The sequence below is a fragment of the Macrosteles quadrilineatus genome, unplaced genomic scaffold (assembly GCF_028750875.1).
Source record: "Macrosteles quadrilineatus isolate MER2022 unplaced genomic scaffold, UCM_ALF_1.0 Scaffold_4__1_contigs__length_99947679, whole genome shotgun sequence".
NCBI classification, from domain to species: domain Eukaryota; kingdom Metazoa; phylum Arthropoda; class Insecta; order Hemiptera; family Cicadellidae; genus Macrosteles; species Macrosteles quadrilineatus.
Genome location: NW_026542597.1, coordinates 66,342,329 through 66,361,432, shown reverse-complemented (window position 1 = coordinate 66,361,432; position 19,104 = coordinate 66,342,329).

Sequence of the window (19,104 nt, the reverse complement as noted above, 5' to 3'; positions counted from 1 at the left end):
ACTATATTTTGTAATTTCTTCTTTTACTGTTCGAATTTGAAGATCATTGTGAAGTGTTCTGTTGGTAACAAACCAAGGAGCGTTGACAATTTTACGTAATAATTTTGATTGGTAACGTTGAATAATTTCAATGTTTGAGGTACTTGCTGATCCCCAAAGCTGAATACCATAAGTCCAAATTGGTTTTAAAACTGTTTTGTACAGTAACAATTTATTTTGTGTACTGAGTTTTGATTTAGATCCAAGAAGCCAATTAAGTTTAGTTGTTTTTAAATTTAGTTGTTGCCTTTTAGTCCAGATATGTGCCTTCCAATTAAGCTTTGCATCTAAGTGCATGCCCAAGTATTTTATTTCCGTTACTTGAGGGAGGTGAATATTGTTCATGGATACTGGAGGACATGTAGCCTGATTTAAGGTAAAAGTAATGTGTGCTGATTTATTTTCATTAATTTTGAACCTCCATGTTTTAAACCAATGAGAAATTTCATCCAAGTTTAGCTGTAAATTTGCTGTAGCTTGAGCTGGATTGTCGTGGACAGATAAAATCGCCGTGTCATCCGCAAATGTAGCAACCATAATGTTTACACTTTCTGGTAGGTCCGATGTATAGAGAATATACAAGTATGGTCCAAGCACGCTTCCTTGGGGGATTCCTGATTCTATAGGGTAAAGGTCAGTTAAGTAATTTTGATGTTTAATTTGGAAAGTTCTGTTGGTAAGATATGATTTTAAAATAGGAAAAACTGAATGGGGTAGTAACTTCTTAATTTTGAATAGTAAGCCAGAGTGCCATACTTTGTCAAATGCCTGACTGACATCAAGGAAAGCAGCAGAACAAAATTGTTTGTTTTCCAAACAGTCAAATCTTTAGAAATAAGAATTAACTTGTAGTTTTATATTCAATCAGCTGCCATTTTTTACTGGATTGAGATAGAGAACTAGTTTGCGGACAAACTGGGAAGAAGAAAGGAGGACGCAAGATGCAGAGAGGTGTGGAGACAGTGTGTTGGGGAGGCCAAGTACCATTTAGCTAGGATACCAGTGGCCACAGCAGTAAGTAAGTAAGTAATTGATTTTATCCGTAACCATTTTTAAGTTGACAAAAAACGTGTCAATATTGTAAATTATTTTTACGCTATAAAATAGTTTTTAAATTAATATTTTGTGAGTGAAAATAGTATAAACCAAATTTTACCCTTTATAAAATCCTAATGGTATGGTATTTGTTTTTAAGTGTAAAATATACGAGATGTCGTACTAATAAATACAATAATAGTATGATGTAATTGTATAAAAAAAGTATTGAAATAATAAAAACAGTCGTGTCAGGAATGTTATCATATCTTGGTTGAGAGAGCTGCATAACAGGTTGTTTGGAAAGTGCACAACAAACAAGCCCTCCTATATCAACCCAGCTTAAATCTCAATACAGTTTTAAAACAAGAAAACTCAATCGTTCAAGACAATGATACAAATAATCCAACCATACCTGCTACTTCTGGGAGTAATAATAGATGTTTCTTCTGTGGATTCAATAGACATCCAAGAAATGACTGTCCCGCAAGAAATTCTTACTGTAAAGGTTGTGGTAAAAAGGGTCACTTTGTTAAGATATGTAAGTCTTCCTCTCAAATAGATAAATCAAGTTTTGGTCAACACTAAAAAATTAAACATACAACTTCATCAGTCATAAGCCACATAAGTTGTTCTTCAAGTTATCCCCTAGGTCTTTCAAAAGTTATTGTCCCAGTTAATGTAAATGGTAAAGCAGCTCAAGCCCTAATTGACACTGGTAGTACCACTAGTTTCCTGAGTAGTGACTTGGTAAATCAACTGAAAATAAAAACCTATCCTTCTAAAATCAGTCAAGTATCAATGGCGGCTTCTGAGTTAATTTATAAAACTAAAGGTGAATGCAAAGTTAATTTGAAGATTCTTGGTAACTCATACAATAATGTGATTTTGTGCATTTTACCCAACCTCTGTTGTGATTTGATAATAGGTCATGATTTACTCAGTCGTCATTCTAAATTAGAACTCACATTAGGCGGACCTGAATCACCTCTTGCTATAGTATCTGTAGCTGCTGTAAATGTACCACAAGCTTCACTATTTGAGCATATTTCACATGATTGTCACCCTATTTCTGTGAAATCTCGCCGTCATACAGTAACAGATTATCAGTTTATTTCAGAAGAAATTCGCTCACTGTTGCATGAAGGGGTAATAGAACCAAGTATATCTCCATGAAGAGCTCAAGCTTTTGTTACCAGCTCCAAAAACCATAAGAAGTGTATGGTAATAGACTAATCTAACACTATAAACAGATTTACAAGTCTTGATGCTTATCCGATCCCAAATCTTGAAGACATTGTCAATAAAGTTGCTATAGTTCGGCCGCTTAGAAAGCGACCTCCTCCAGCATTGGTTTAGCATTAGCGCGCAGGTCGTTTTCTAAGCGGCCGAACTATATGAAGTGTTTAGTGTGCCATTGATCGCTTACCATCAAATACCGATCAAGGCTGAAGATAAGCCCTTTACAGCTTTTGAAGCATGTGGTCAGCTGTACCAATTTATTTATTTATTTATTTATTAATTTTGATAACAATACTACATTACAGGCATAGAGCCCAATTACAATGCAGCATTAATTTTTAAGTCCATTATAGAAAGTCCATGCAGTCTTCTTGGTAGGTACACACAACATCACAATTTACATAATATTTAACTACTAAGACAAGATAACAACCAATAAATAATAATAATAACATTTCATAAAAACAATAAATAAACATATCAATAAATAATGTAACGAAAACAAAACTCTCAGAGAACGGTTTAAAATATTACATAGTTTTCTGTGCAGAAGCAACCAGTTGGGACGTATGCCAATACTAATCCGCAGGCCAGCTCGCCAAGTCCACCCCGCAAGCGTGCACCAAACGCGCCGGCCGACCAATACGGCACAGTGCCGTGTAAAAACACAACACAGTACAATCACTCAGTCAGCCAGCACCCCCAGCACACGCCCGCGGAATAAACTCAAAGAGCAGCCAAACAAATCAATATCAACACACGCCGAAACAGAGTTATACAGTTTTGTCATTACATTTACAGGCGAATTTGCTCCAAGATTTGTTCGAGAGTAGTGAGGGGAGAACAGGAAGCGACAACGAGAATTGTGCCGAGGCACATTAAACTGGACTTTGGACAACAAGGCCCCGCTATCCAGCTTACCGCTCACCAGATTATGCAGGCATACCAACACAGACACTCGCCGCCGCTTATCAAGGGAATCTAGTTCAAACAATGATAACAGCTCAGAATAGGGAACACTATTAGTATAGTGGCCAAACTCTTTGTAATACAAAAACCTGAGAAATTTTGTCTGAACCTTTTCAATAGTATCAGACAGATAGCGCTGATGAGGGTTCCATACAACTGACCCAAACTCCAACTTTGATCTTACCAACGAGCAATACAGTAACCTTATTACACCAGTATTTCTCAAGAAATTACTCGACCTACGTACGAACCCCAGAATAGAAAAAGCGGATTTACAAATGGAAGTAATATGGTGAATGAAAGAGAGTTTTGAGTCAAAAGTGATTCCCAGATCCTTAATAGTTGATTTGACAGAAACAATTCTACCTCTCATTAAATAATTGAAGACTATTTTATTCACTTCAGATTTTCTTGTAAAAGACATTACAAAACATTTATCTACATGAAATTTCAAGTGGTTATCGCTCCACGATAAAAGACGATCTATATCTTCCTGCACTTTCAAACAATCTGACACACAAGTAACTTTACGAAACATTTTCAAATCATCAGCATATAACAAATATTCACAGTTTCTGATGCAATCAGATATGTCGTTTATGAATATTGTGAACAGCAGTGGGCCTAAATTTGAACCCTGAGGTACCCCTGAATATGCAAGGAATTCTGAAGATGAAAATCCGCCATAGCAAACATATTGAACCCTATCATGAAGATATGAAGAAAACAATTTAACAAGAGGACTAGAAAGTCCAAAATAATTTAGTTTTGAAAGCAGTGTCAAATGGTTGACCTTGTCAAATGCCTTTTCGAAATCTGTGTAAATTACGTCCACCTGATCACCAGAATCCATTGCCGACAAACAATATTCAGAAAAATTAATCAAGTTGGACGTGATCGATCTACCAGGAAAGAAACCATGTTGGTGTGGGCTGATGAAACTCTTTACATGAACAAATAACCTTGAATGTATTATGGTCTCGAATACCTTGACAGGTGAGCTAAGAATTGCCACTGGCCGATAATTTTTTATCTCTGACTTCTGACCCTTTTTGAAAATAGGGACAACCTTAGCACGTTTCCAAAATTTAGGAAAGTAAGAGTTGTAAATAGAAAGATTAAAAATATACAACAAGGGAGCGACAAAGTGTTCCGAACATGCTTTGAAAATGTAAGGAGGAATACCATCTGGTCCTACAGAACGTTTTGGTTTTAATTTTCGAAGAGCTGATTGCACCTCAGAGCGAGTGATCCCTACGAGTGTCATGGTCGGGACCCCTGGCAACACCGGCGAGCGGAGCGCACGGCTGCACAACTCCGAGCCGTCCAACTGATAAGGATCATAAACAGAACTAAAATATTTAGCAAAGCTTTCCGCGATCTGCTCTCCCCCCTCCACCTCCTCACCATCTATACACATTGCAGCTGGTAAGTTAGATAAATTTTTCAACTTATTAATTTCACTCCAAAATACCTTAGGATCAAAATTACATCTATTTTCAATACCATCAATATGATTTCTATAAGCAATTTTTATATCCTTCTTGATAGTTTTACGTAGTTCCTTGTACTCATTATAAAACTGTGGGATCTTGTATTTATTATATTTTCGCAAAAATTTCTCTTTTCTCTTTACTAAGGCAATTAAATCTTTACTAAACCATGGAGGAAATTTAGACTTAAACTTTTTTACCACAGGAACACATAAATCAATTACATTATTGATTTCTTTATAAAATAATTCCACAGCATTATCTACATTTTTCTCACTATAAAGCTGTAACCAAGATATATTTTTAAAGCCATTATACATTGAAAGAAAATCAGATCGTTTATAATTACGGAACCAACTATATGAATTAAAACCACACTTAGATGAATTGAATATTTTAAAAGTAACATGCAAAGGTGGGTGATGCTTATCGACATTCACTAACGCAGTCGTATCTTCAGTTACATCAACATTATCTATGTCAGATAAGACCAAATCCAGAGTTCTTCCATTCACATTCTTAATGTCATTGTGTAAACGTAAACAATAACTTTTCATAAAAAACAACAATTGCTTACAAATTTCACCACTTGTAGCTAGATCAAACATTTTTCCCATTATTGGTAAATTAAAATCTCCTAATATTAAAAGCTTTTCTTTTTTTAAATTATACAAATCGATTTTTTCAAAATAGTTAATATAATCATTGAGAGAACTGTTAGGCTTAAAATAAACAACAGACACAATTAAAGATATGTTATTAGGGAATTCCAACTTAAGCCAAATATTTTCTCCCTCAGTTTCCAAAAAATGAAGCCTACGGGATTTTATGTGAGAAGCTACTCCAACTAACACCCCTCCACCCCTGGACATTCCAGTCCGCAATTGACATCTGTCCCTACGGTACACTTGGTACTGGTTGGGGAACAACTCTGCACTAAAAATGGAGTCATTGAGCCAAGTTTCTGTTATTGCAACAATATCCCAATTACACTCCAATATACCCAATCTAAACTGTGTGGTTTTTGATCTTAATCCTCGAACATTTTGGTAATAAACTTGAATTAAATTATTAATACATGCCATGCAATGAGTTAATTAGGGATTACTGATAAATAATTAATATAACAATGTAATTTACCATAATTCCATTTGGAGTGACAAATGGAGTTGCTGCATTCCAGAGAGTTATTGATGGCATAATCAGGGCAGAAAATCTTAATGACACCTTTGCTTATTTAGATGACATAACGATAACACTATAACAGTATGTGGTAAAACACAAGAGGAGCATGATAAGAACCTAAACAGACTGATGAAGGCTGCTATTAAGTATAACTTGGCTATTAATGAAAATAAATGTTGACAACCAGCTCTTTCCCTTTATCCACAACGGCTATAAATGCATTTAATGAACTGAAACAAGAGATTGAAAATGCCTCAATGAGTCCCATAAATCCTGATCTACCCTTCACTGTTGAGACTGATGCATCTGGCACTGTAATAGCAGCAACACTGACCCAGGAAGGAAAACCTGTAGCCTTTTTCTCAAGAGCTCTGACTCATAGTGAACTAAAGCACAGTTCGATTGAAAAGGAAGCATATGCAATCGTGGAGTCAGTACGAAAATGGAGACACTATTTGCTAGGCAGACATTTCAAACTAATAACAGACCAGAAGTCTGTCTCTTTCATGTTTAACTCTAAGATATCGGGGAAAATTAAGAATGAAAAAATCATGAGGTGGAGACTAGAAATATCGAGCTATAGTTATGATATTGTTTATAGACCTGGTAAACTGAATGTAGCTGCTGACTCTCTATCACGAGTGTGCTCGATGAGGGACAAAATGAACAGACTTCATCAATATCATGAAAGAATGTGTCATCCTGGTGAAACTCGTATGTATCATTGGATCAGAAGCAAAAATTTACCATACTCACTTGATGAGGTAAGAAGAATGACTGCTTCCTGTAAGGTATGTTCTGAAGTAAAACCAAGATTCTTCAAACATGATGGAAAATTAATAAAAGCAACATAACCGTTCAAGCATCTTAGCCTGGATTTTAAGGGCCCTCTTCCCTCTTCTACAAGAAATCGGTATATGCTAACAATCATTGATGAGTACTCACGATTTCCATTTGCTTACCCCTGTCCTGATATGTCCTCTTCGACTGTTATTTGCAAACTGAAACAGTTATTTTCATTGTTCGGTACTCCTAGCTACATTCACTCCGACCAGGGATCTTCTTTTCTTTCAAAAAAACTAAAGGAGTTTCTCGCTTTAAACGACATTGCTTCTAGTTGGACTACTGCTTACAACCCTCAGTGTAATGGCCAGGTTGAGAGGTATAATGGTATAATCTGGAGAACAGTAGAACTTGCCCTTAAGAACTATCAACTTGACGTGACAAAGTGGGATTTAGTTCTGGATGAAGCTCTTCACTCTATCCGATCCTTGCTTTGTACTGTCACAAATTGTACGCCACATGAACGAATGTTTGGACATCCCAGAAGATCACAAAATGGTGTTTCCACACCAACCTGGTTGATGACTCCTGGAAAAGTGCTGATGAGACGTCCTATCAGAAACTCTAAGTATGAACCAATAGTGCAGGAGGTGATGTTGCTGGAAGGAAACTCTGATTACGCTCATGTACGATTGCCAGATGGGCGTGAGACAACAGTGTCTACACGCAACTTAGCTCCTTGTGGAAAACAAGCTGAGAGGACAGATTTTGATGATGGTTCAACACCAGAGAACCACACTATAGAACTTAATAACGATGGAAACTTAGTAGACGAAACCCAAGATGTATCTCATCCCGATGCAGAAGTGATAGAAGAATCTACAATCCAAGAACCTCTACAAACCTTAGGGACTGATAAAACCCAATCACAGAGACGAAGCTCAAGAGAGAAGAGACTACCTTCTCATCTTAAAGACTTTATATTATATTAGCGGGGAAGAATGTGATAGAAAATATTACTAGCTGTTGTTGGACATTGTTATTTTATTTGTTTATGTTGAATGTTTGTAATCATTATTTCATTCTCTAGATTTAACTCTTACTTATGAATTCCATTACTTGAATTGTGTTAAATAAAGCCTACTCATTCAAGGCAAACAATCTTTATTCTTCAACACTGCCGCAAACATTTTAGTACAGTTCACCTTCGTACTGTACCGGCTTACCTCTTTTACTGGATACGTTCCACGCACAGATCTGTAGTCCATGTGGACAGGCAAATGCAAAGTTAAAAGAGGCCGTCAACCTCTTTTAAAAAATCTGAAAAACCCCTAAGCATTGTCTCACTTGAACCCAAAGCCAAAAGAGCCTTGGCTCCAGCTCTCGTAGCAGGTTCCTGTCCTGTCCTCCAGTAGACTACACCGCCACTAAACACAAGACTGTCACCCTGATCAAGTACACCGACCTACTAAGCCACAAGTATGTAGTGCAGCGAACAAGTTATTGTTTTAGAACACTTCCAGCTGGCTTACTAAACAACATTGCCAAACACCCTCTCTTCTCAATATTTGCTCCCTCCTATAACAAATGGGTCTTATTAATTTATCTTCCTATCACTTACACTATATAGTCTAATTGGGCAGAGTAATAACAGGAGGTATTTTTTTATTAAAGAGGTTGGCAGAATCTTTTAACCTTGCATTTGCCCGTCCACATAGACTACAGATCTGTGCGTGGAACGTATCCAGCAAAGCAAGGGGTGAGCCGGTACAGTACAAAGGTGAACTGTACTGATAAAAGTTAGTGGCAGTGACCAGGATCCAAACCCACGACACTACTGCCTTGGGCCCGAAGTCCGCAACGCTACCAACTGAGCCACCGACTCACCAATCTTCTAGGTCTTCCTCCTTAGGTCTTTCTTTCTCTGTTTCAATTATTTTGTTGTAAAGTCTGTATTGACTATAGTGTTATTGATAAGAGCATAAATTAAGAATACTCCTAAAGATGCCAACCAAAGCTGGCAAATTGCATAGGGTAACACAAACATCTGACCTAGTCAAGAACACAGCAGGCAACAAAGCAACAAAAATGTAATCCAATAGTATTCAAGTTCTTGAAACTGGGATAGACAAACAATGTTTTTGAATTATAAAATGTATAATGTTACCTGGATCTGCCAAAGTAATCCAAAGGCTGTCTGTCGACTACGCGTTTCAAAGCAATATTAGCTTCATCTTCAGGTCCTCAAGAACACGTTTCATTAATCAGAGGTCGTCATATTAATATAATTTTTACAAACATACATATACGGAGAATAATAGGCCTACGAACCGCGTGCGCGCACTTAGACAGGTTTTGTCATGACTTTGCTTCGAAACGCGTAGTCGACAGACAGCCTTGGATTGCTTTGGCAGATCCAGGTAACATTATACCTTTTTTAATTTAAAAACAGTAATCCTGAGACAGGAAACAACATGGAAATGTTTTTGGGCTTTGCTGAGGACATAAAAAAAAACATAAAGTAAATCAGTCCCAGGCTTAGGTTTTACCTACTGCATGGTAGGGGAAATTGGCTAAAGTTTGAGTGTGAATAAAGTTTCTCAAAATGGAACACAGCAAAAAGAACAACTATGGTGAATATAAAATGTGAAAATTTTTTACTTACATGCAAATGGAGTTTATAGGTTGTTTATGTCGGAAATATTACTTATGGTTACAATAGGAGAATCTTCTTCTTTTTTCATGAAAACCTTTCCTCCTCTAAACCACATGAACTTGTACTCTTTACTACGCTTTGCTTCCTGTGCTAAAGATAGAACCTTCCTTTTAGAGGAGGACAATAACCCATTAGAAAATGTATTCTTATTTCCGTCACCTCTTGTAATAGATGAGTTTGCATTAAGTAATAGGTCAACATTTTTGGATTCTTCTATAACCTGATCAGTTTTTCCCTTGGAATAGTTTCTCTTATCACAATGGTTTGCAGCTTGTTTACTTTGACCACTTGAGCAATTCTCATGAGTTTTAAAACCTTGATCACCAAGTTTTATATCACACCATATATTCTTTTCTGTTCTGATATTAGTAGTTAAATTGGGATGACAAAATCCACTCTTCACTGACTGACTAACATTTTTGTTTCCACCATGACAAACACTACCCTCAAAACGTCCTGATGAGGTCCTCTCTGGAGGAACGCACCCATGCACAGTACAGTTTCTCAAATGTCGTTTGCAAAGATCATTTGCAACATTTACTGATGATTGTGCTTGTGCATGTTTTGCAAAGGGTGATTGGTTTGTAGTCAAGACTCTCCTTTGACTAGGTAACTGGTGGCACTGACCAAGTGCAGATCTTCTACTTAAATCCAAACCACTTGCACATTTACTTAAACTGTTGTTTTTACGAAATGTAAATGAACCTATGGGTGAATATTTTGCACTACCTGGCTTGTTTAGATTACACAAATTTGTTTTGCAAATTTTGCATATATTTGGATCTACTAATGTCTCACTTGACTGTCTATTTTCATTCTCAGAATTTTCACAGACATTTGGTATCAACTCTACTTCTGGTGTGTCTCTAGGTTTGGTAGTTTGTTCGTGCTCCCCTTCATCAGTAATTTCTTTCGCAGCAGTAGTATCTAGTTTTCTGAAACTAAACTGATCCTGATCACTATTTTCAATAACATTTTTAAACTTGGGGGTGCAAATTAATTTGTTGGTGTTTGAATTCTTGGACAAACGTGCATTCCGAGGCCAAGTTTTCGATTTCTGTGAATCACATGGTAATGATCTTTTCAATCCTTCTTTTGCTGGTTCTTTGTTAATCTCTCTTCCAGCCTGATCCGTTGATTTGTGAGATTGTTTTGTACCCTTGTTAATTTTCATATGAGACTCCTCACAGTAAAAACATTTTACAGTTTCTTCACTTTGCTTTTTATGTTTTATCTCTTCAATTTTGTAGCTTTTTGCACATTCATCTTTTTCCTTCCTCAAAAAAATTTCTGAAACGTCTGAATGTTCTAATTGACTGTCCATTTGAGTTCCCCTATCACATACTTCCATCAATCTATTGCTTCTTGACTCTGGCTCTTGAGTAAAGTTAGGATGACTATCTTCTTCATATTCGGTTGGCTCCACCTGCACCTCTTCCAATTTTGCAATTGTAACACTTTTTCCTCGAAACTCTGTTATATCATCTGTAATTGATTCAAGCTGTTCTCTAATTTTTTTGTTGTCTATGACCATCTGTTCAATGATTTTCAAACAGCTTTCTGTATTCAACGCCACATGGTTCAACTCTTTGGAGTTTTCTCTCAAGTGCACTTTAATTACTTCCTGTGCTCTAAGAATGCCGTCACTGATGGTTTCCTGTTGAATCTGTTTCTGTTCTCTTATTCCTACAGAATTACGTCTTGGATTATCTTTTTCTTGTGGTATTTCTGTTGAAGGGTGATTTTCTAACTGCTGTATACTTTTTGAAACAGCTGATTCGGATTCTTTTCCAAACGAACATTCTATACTGAGTTTAATCATTATTGAATGGTTATTTAATTATTCCCTTCACAATTCGGAAACATAAACTTTCAGCATTACAATAAAAACCAGCATTTAAATGGTTATAATAATGACAGTTTATAACTTGTATAGTAAATATTGTATACTAATTTGCTCTGAGAAATTAAACACTATTATTACAGTTATACTCAATAATACAACCATATTACTCATATTTTGAAATAACTTAACTAAAAAGATGAAACACTGAAAGAATTCCGTACCTTCCACTGACAGGGACAGTCAATAAGTCTGAACGCACCGAATGCCAACAATAAACTGGCACAATCCTTGCTTGTCAAAACTTTTAGTCATGAAGAACAACTATGCCCCATGCATCAAAACATACTTAATTACAACTGATGAAGTAGTTGAAACATTATTTAATCTAACGTGTTACCATTCATTTTCTGTTTGTTATAAACAATAGTTTTGTAATGTTGCTAAAATACCACTATACAGTTTGAGATATATGGGATTCAAGTTTGGAAAATATTTTAATTACTTTAACAGTTGTATTTCACTTCACTATTTATTTTATTTAATTGCACAAGAATTGTTTATTTAAATCTAATCTCTTTCTATTTTGCCTCATTAGATGTCTACTTAAAAATAAATTTGAATAAAAATATAAAAATAGTATAATTTTATAAAAAATACAAATATTAATACAACTTATCAATAAAAAGTATGATGATATAATTGTTATTTTATTGTAGTCTTGAGGTTGTATTAATTCCTAACTAGTGTAGGCCTACATGTTGCTCAAAAGGATAACATGGGAACTTTAACAGCCACTCATGAATGGCGGAGGAGTTCAACCGACAAAGTTTCATGTAGCGTATTAATTATATAGATTGAACTGTGTTAAGTGGAGGACTGTTAAAGTAAGCCTTTGTATTCGCTGGATTGATTCAAAGGTGGATTAACCATGCCGTTGGACTTCTAAATATTTATTTTTTATGTTTGCATGGTAAAAGTATGTGTTCTCAACTATAATTTATGAATCATATAAAAGGACCTGTTTAATTTATTAAAACTGTATTTTTATAGATTATGCTGGGATTAAAAGAGGATTCAGGATGAAACTGATTTGTAGATAAAATCTATAACTCCAATTGATTAAATTATTTAAGCACATTATTCAAGGGTTAAAATGTCATTCAAACCTGTAAAAAAGATTACTTGGGGTACTGGTAGAACGGAAAATTTTATGTGGGATAGAAAAGGATTTTTTATCACATTAAAGTGTGATAATAAAGTATTTTTATACCCAATTAAAGGGATTTTTGTTGGTCGTGTTGAAACAGTGGTCGTTATAGCTAACTATTATAACTATAAATTGTGATGACCTCAATTGCCATGTCACCCCCCAAAAACACTGGCGTAGCGACTTGGACCACTTTATGGGGTCAAAGGTGCGACGAGATTTTCTGCACTGGAAAAAAAAATATCAAAAGTGCAGTCGCAGTCGCAACCGTTTGCCGGGGATAGCTCAGCCTACAATGGCTGGGTAAAGTTCCAGGGTCTGCGATAAGGTCAGGGAAACCACTAGGCCAATAGCCGGGTCTAACCGGTATAGGACTGGCTCATACACGGGCACTGTGAACAAGTCAAAAACAAGTCACCAAAACAAACGTGCAATAATCACTACCAGGCCTACGCCGATTCTCCACACTCCTAGGGGGTCGTTGCTGACTACGCAACTCGGGCTTCGTCCTAACTATCCAATAGTTAAGCCCAGAGTGCCTAAAACACGGTGAGTTACACGACGACTTGCCAATAAAAACCACAACGCGTGTTATCACCAGGCGGGGTCTACTAGGCCACTATAATCCAATACACAACTCTATTGCCCAAGCTAACAATCAAACAGTTCACTCAATAATAGTACCAGATAACAATACAAGTGCACTATAGGTAGAGTGACTACACCACTAATAGCTGGTCTCAACAAATACCAAGCCAAACAAGCAAAGCTAAATGGCAATTGCACTACTATTAAATTATTGAGCTACTTAGTAGTAGATAAATAAATATTAAATACGTTCCAAACACTAGATAAATGTATTATCTGATAGCCGGTACTCCGCTATCCAAGCTACCAAGATAACGTGTTGGATTACCAAACAAGCTGTTCAGGTTAAATTAAAATAATCAAATGATTAATCAATAACAACCCTACTACTGTTACTGCTACTACCAACTTTATGTTACTTAGCTGGGCTTCTGTTAATAAGCTAATAAAACTAGCTACTAGCCTGCTGGCCTCGTGCTTCCAACTACGCACGCTAAATCGTGCAGCCTAGGTTTGTCGGGCCTCAGAGTTATTAGTAATATAACTAACTCTAGGTACAACGCAAAATAATATCTACTACAGTCAATTAAATTATATTATTTGCGCTCTAGCACCTGCCCAGAACCGTCAGGAATATACTTTAATATTATTCCTGACTAATAAATCCTAACTACCGTCAGGCTTCGACCAGCACGGTTACAACCCTAACTCTCGCAATAAAATCAGATATTAATATATTCAAACTAATAATATCAGCTTTTAACCAAAATCAAAGAACGTCGTCCACTCACCAGCAGTGGGTCTTAACACCCAACTTAACACCGACTGTCACACCTCGTACACTCTGTACCTCCAACGTACGCCAGCCGTCTCCACAGGCACAGGACACCAACACTATCCTCACTCTACGAGATCCACCACTCGAATGTCCGTCCTAGGCTATCCTGAAAATCTAGGATATCCCAGGCTTATCGGCACTGATAAGCCGGGTCAAAGGGCGCTCGCTAGCCTCGCTGCCGCCGCTCGCTCACCTCAACAATCGGTGCGCGGCCAAATAGCAAATATTTACCCCCCTAGGAAAAATAACTCGTTACATCCCCCACTTACATCGGGATGAAAAAAAAGAAAACGGCCAAAAAGAAAAAAAAATCGTTGAACTCCGGCCAAAACAAAATACTCCAAACCCTAACCCAATGGTGAACCCTACACCACAGGTCTCAAACTCAAAACAAAGAAAAACTCTTCTACTAGCCACTACCAGCCAACATGGTGCTAAATGATTTAGCATCATAAACCAGACGGGGATTTCCATTGCAAGGGCCTTTGGGGTCTTCGTTACCAATTTTGACACTGTCTATGCGGCCACCTTGGCCAGAACAGTAATCACCCACGCCCATTCTTACTACCTCTTGCCCACATGTCACCAATCCGAGGTCTCGGATGACATCCATACCCAGAATAATGTCTGTGGTGAGAGTGGGGACGTATAAGGCGTCTCCAACCCACCATCTTCCCGCAGCTTCACCTGCCAATCGGAATGAATACTCGGCTCTAGACCGTGACCCATCTGCCATCCTTAGAGGAGCGGGTTTCTTAAAAGGCTCGACCCCCTGGCGTTGAAGATGATCGGCGACTTCTCGCCCAACCAGGTTAACTACGGACCCAGTGTCCAATAACGCCTTAAAAACGCTGCCCAACTTCAACAAAGGGCCTTGTCTCCGAAACCAGCCGGTTCTCGTCTACTCCACCAACCAGGCTGTTTAGTTTTCCGAGCCACTCGGACCACTCTTCTGAGGTCGCTCGTTTTGGGTGGCCTTGCCCAGTTGACCTCCTGATGCCTGAGCTGGCCTGTCGTTTCCCGCACGACATCCACACTGATTCACCGTCATGCCGGGTTTCCCACACCCAAAACAGGAGACGGTCCTTAGTTTGCCACAGCCTCTGGCAAAGTGACCAATCTCCTGACACCTAAAACACCGTACATCCTTCGCACCATCTGCCACTCCCCTAGTCATTACGGGCCTTTGTTCACGGACCCGGTTAGAGTCAAAATCTACTCGCTGCCCAATCGACTTGGTCTCAAGGGATGGTCTCTGAAAATTATGTCTTTCGACCACGGCCACTTCAAAACACTTCTCAGCCTTCTTCTTGGGAACATAGGCGGTTTCCAAAACCAGCGCTACGTTTGGTGAAGGAGGAGGTCGGAAGGCGGCTTTCTCTCGCAGATAGGCCTCATAGTCTTCAGCCAACTCCACCATCTCGGCCAGGTTGCTGAAGTCACGCCGGCGTACCATCAGTTTGTATTCCGGACGCATGTTGCTGTAGATTAAGTCTAATCTACCATGCTCCGACAACGTACCGCTACGCCTAAGCAAGGTACTTATGGCAACAACGTAGTCCCGGAAGTGCTCGCCTTCACCCTGTGTCCTTTTCCGGATCTCCTCATCCAAGTTCCTCCAATATCCTGGTGGGAAGAACTGGATTTCAAACTGACGCCGGAAAGCTTCGAATGAATACAGGAGCTCCTTGCAGTTCCTGTACCAAAGAAGTGCTGAACCTTGCAGCAGCTCCGGTAACGCTCTGAGCAGGTCCTCTGATGATATAGAGTAGGACACCATTAGCTCTTCTAGGCGCTCTAAGAATGACACAGGGTCTCGTCGGCCATCAAACCTTAAACCCCACTTCCGTACCGTGTTGCATATCTTGGAGCAATTCTTTGGCTCCACCCTGCTGGCATCACTTGAGAGCATACCCGATCCACGTGGCACCTCCACACTAGAAGGACGGACTGGTCTCTCCGAATGATCGTTAGGTCGCTGCCATCCCTCGGGTCTACTGGGTAACCCAAAGGTAGGCATGGGAGCAGCCACAACAGGGGACGCAGGGTTGGCGGGTCTTTCGAACCCATAGCCGACCTCATTACTCGGCGAGCCTCTCGCCTGTCGCACCACCAATGCCAGATGTTCTCTAAGAGTCCGGGTATCGGTCTCCGAAGACAACCCAAGGATCTCTTTAATCACCTCTAACTCCCTGCCAAGTCCCACTCTTTCTATTTGGCCCGATGCAATACTACCCAGTACCTGAGGTACGGTTCTCGGGGGGTCAGGAAGCTCCACAGTTGTAGTAGCCGGCGGTAAAAATGTCGGTGCAGCAGCCCCAGCCGTACACAGCCTATCATCGCTGTACCGACGGGCATTCCGCTGCTTCCAAAACGACGAGAATCTCTGCCGTAATTCCGCAGAAGTACCAGTGGTCACCAAACCATACTGGTCCATCGTCCTCATGAGCTCCCCTTTCGAGAGGTCATAGATCCATCCCACGCGAACGTCCCGGGGCTGCGACCCCAAGGACAAAGTCGCTGGCGCGGAATAGGTCAACGAAGTTGTCACCGTCGTAGCCACTACCGAAGAAATTGTCGGCCAAACGGGCGAAGACGCCGGCCACAATGACGATGTCGTCATCACCGACAGTTCGGAGCTAACCCCAGAACTAGTCGTAGCAATAGCAGACGTAATAGGCGTACCGCCCAGCACAGACGTACTCGTAGTCACAACCATATTTAAAATTCAAATACCACGACTAATCCGCAAAAATAAGAGCGAAACAGATTAAAATCTATTTAACACCGTTATAATAAATCAAACCAATTATAGGTGTGAAAGTCAAACCACAAATACACAATAAGGGTTCTCACTCAAATAATATTCAATGATAAAGCTCAATTAATTAGCAAAATTAAAATTACTAACTAATATCTATGTATACAACCACTAAATAAATTAGGGTTCACAACACACCACGCTGTAACAGAAAACAGGTTAGGCCTACCCAACCGACTATAAAATCACAGCAGGTCTGCCTAAAACTCTGCTCAACAGCTCAGGTCCGCAGCCAATCTGCACAAGTCCGCAGCAAATCTGCACAAATAAAATTATTTTGTTCGGGCGCCGTTAATACGTCAGCAACTCAGCACCACTGCCAACCTCAGTCCCTGTTCGGGCGCCATCTTGCGACGAGATTTTCTGCACTGGAAAAAAAATATCAAAAGTGCAGTCGCAGTCGCAACCGTTTGCCGGGGATAGCTCAGCCTACAATGGCTGGGTAAAGTTCCAGGGTCTGCGATAAGGTCAGGGAAACCACTAGGCCAATAGCCGGGTCTAACCGGTATAGGACTGGCTCATACACGGGCACTGTGAACAAGTCAAAAACAAGTCACCAAAACAAACGTGCAATAATCACTACCAGGCCTACGCCGATTCTCCACACTCCTAGGGGGTCGTTGCTGACTACGCAACTCGGGCTTCGTCCTAACTATCCAATAGTTAAGCCCAGAGTGCCTAAAACACGGTGAGTTACACGACGACTTGCCAATAAAAACCACAACGCGTGTTATCACCAGGCGGGGTCTACTAGGCCACTATAATCCAATACACAACTCTATTGCCCAAGCTAACAATCAAACAGTTCACTCAATAATAGTACCAGATAACAATACAAGTGCACTATAGGTAGAGTGACTACACCACTAATAGCTGGTCTCAACAAATACCAAGCCAAACAAGCAAAGCTAAATGGCAATTGCACTACTATTAAATTATTGAGCTACTTAGTAGTAGATAAATAAATATTAAATACGTTCCAAACACTAGATAAATGTATTATCTGATAGCCGGTACTCCGCTATCCAAGCTACCAAGATAACGTGTTGGATTACCAAACAAGCTGTTCAGGTTAAATTAAAATAATCAAATGATTAATCAATAACAACCCTACTACTGTTACTGCTACTACCAACTTTATGTTACTTAGCTGGGCTTCTGTTAATAAGCTAATAAAACTAGCTACTAGCCTGCTGGCCTCGTGCTTCCAACTACGCACGCTAAATCGTCCAGCCTAGGTTTGTCGGGCCTCAGAGTTATTAGTAATATAACTAACTCTAGGTACAACGCAAAATAATATCTACTACAGTCAATTAAATTATATTATTTGCGCTCTAGCACCTGCCCAGAACCGTCAGGAATATACTTTAATATTATTCCTGACTAATAAATCCTAACTACCGTCAGGCTTCGACCAGCACGGTTACAACCCTAACTCTCGCAATAAAATCAGATATTAATATATTCAAACTAATAATATCAGCTTTTAACCAAAATCAAAGAACGTCGTCCACTCACCAGCAGTGGGTCTTAACACCCAACTTAACACCGACTGTCACACCTCGTACACTCTGTACCTCCAACGTACGCCAGCCGTCTCCACAGGCACAGGACACCAACACTATCCTCACTCTACGAGATCCACCACTCGAATGTCCGTCCTAGGCTATCCTGAAAATCTAGGATATCCCAGGCTTATCGGCACTGATAAGCCGGGTCAAAGGGCGCTCGCTAGCCTCGCTGCCGCCGCTCGCTCACCTCAACAATCGGTGCGCGGCCAAATAGCAAATATTTACCCCCCTAGGAAAAATAACTCGTTACAAAGGCTTGAGAAACTTTTAAACAAATAAGATACAAAAGATTTGTATTATTCGTTACCTTGTTTGATAGCCCCAAAATAACTGAAATGAGTAACAAGAGATTTGTTTTATTGGAATTTGGATTTTGATATTTATAAGATTATGGATAACCATAATAAAATATTTTACCATAATGAAAGCAATAGAAAATCCTTAGTGCTTAGAAGTGTTATATACAGGGTTAGTAAAAAGTCTGGAGACCCCCTGTTAATTTTTTAACGGCCCATACTAGAAAAACAAAACTCGGCACACCTTTATGGCATGGTATTAAGTACTTTTTGGGCATAACCGCCACTTGGTGTACATCCCCAAAATGGGGGATTTTGGGGGGAACTCAAAACTTAAAACGGCTTAACGTTTAAAATTTTTGAGTTTCCCCCAAAATCCCCCATTTTGGGTTTGGGAACCAAGTAGCAATTAGGCTCAAAAAGTACTTCATAACATGCCATAAGGGTGTGTAGAGTTTAGTTTTCCTAGTGTGAG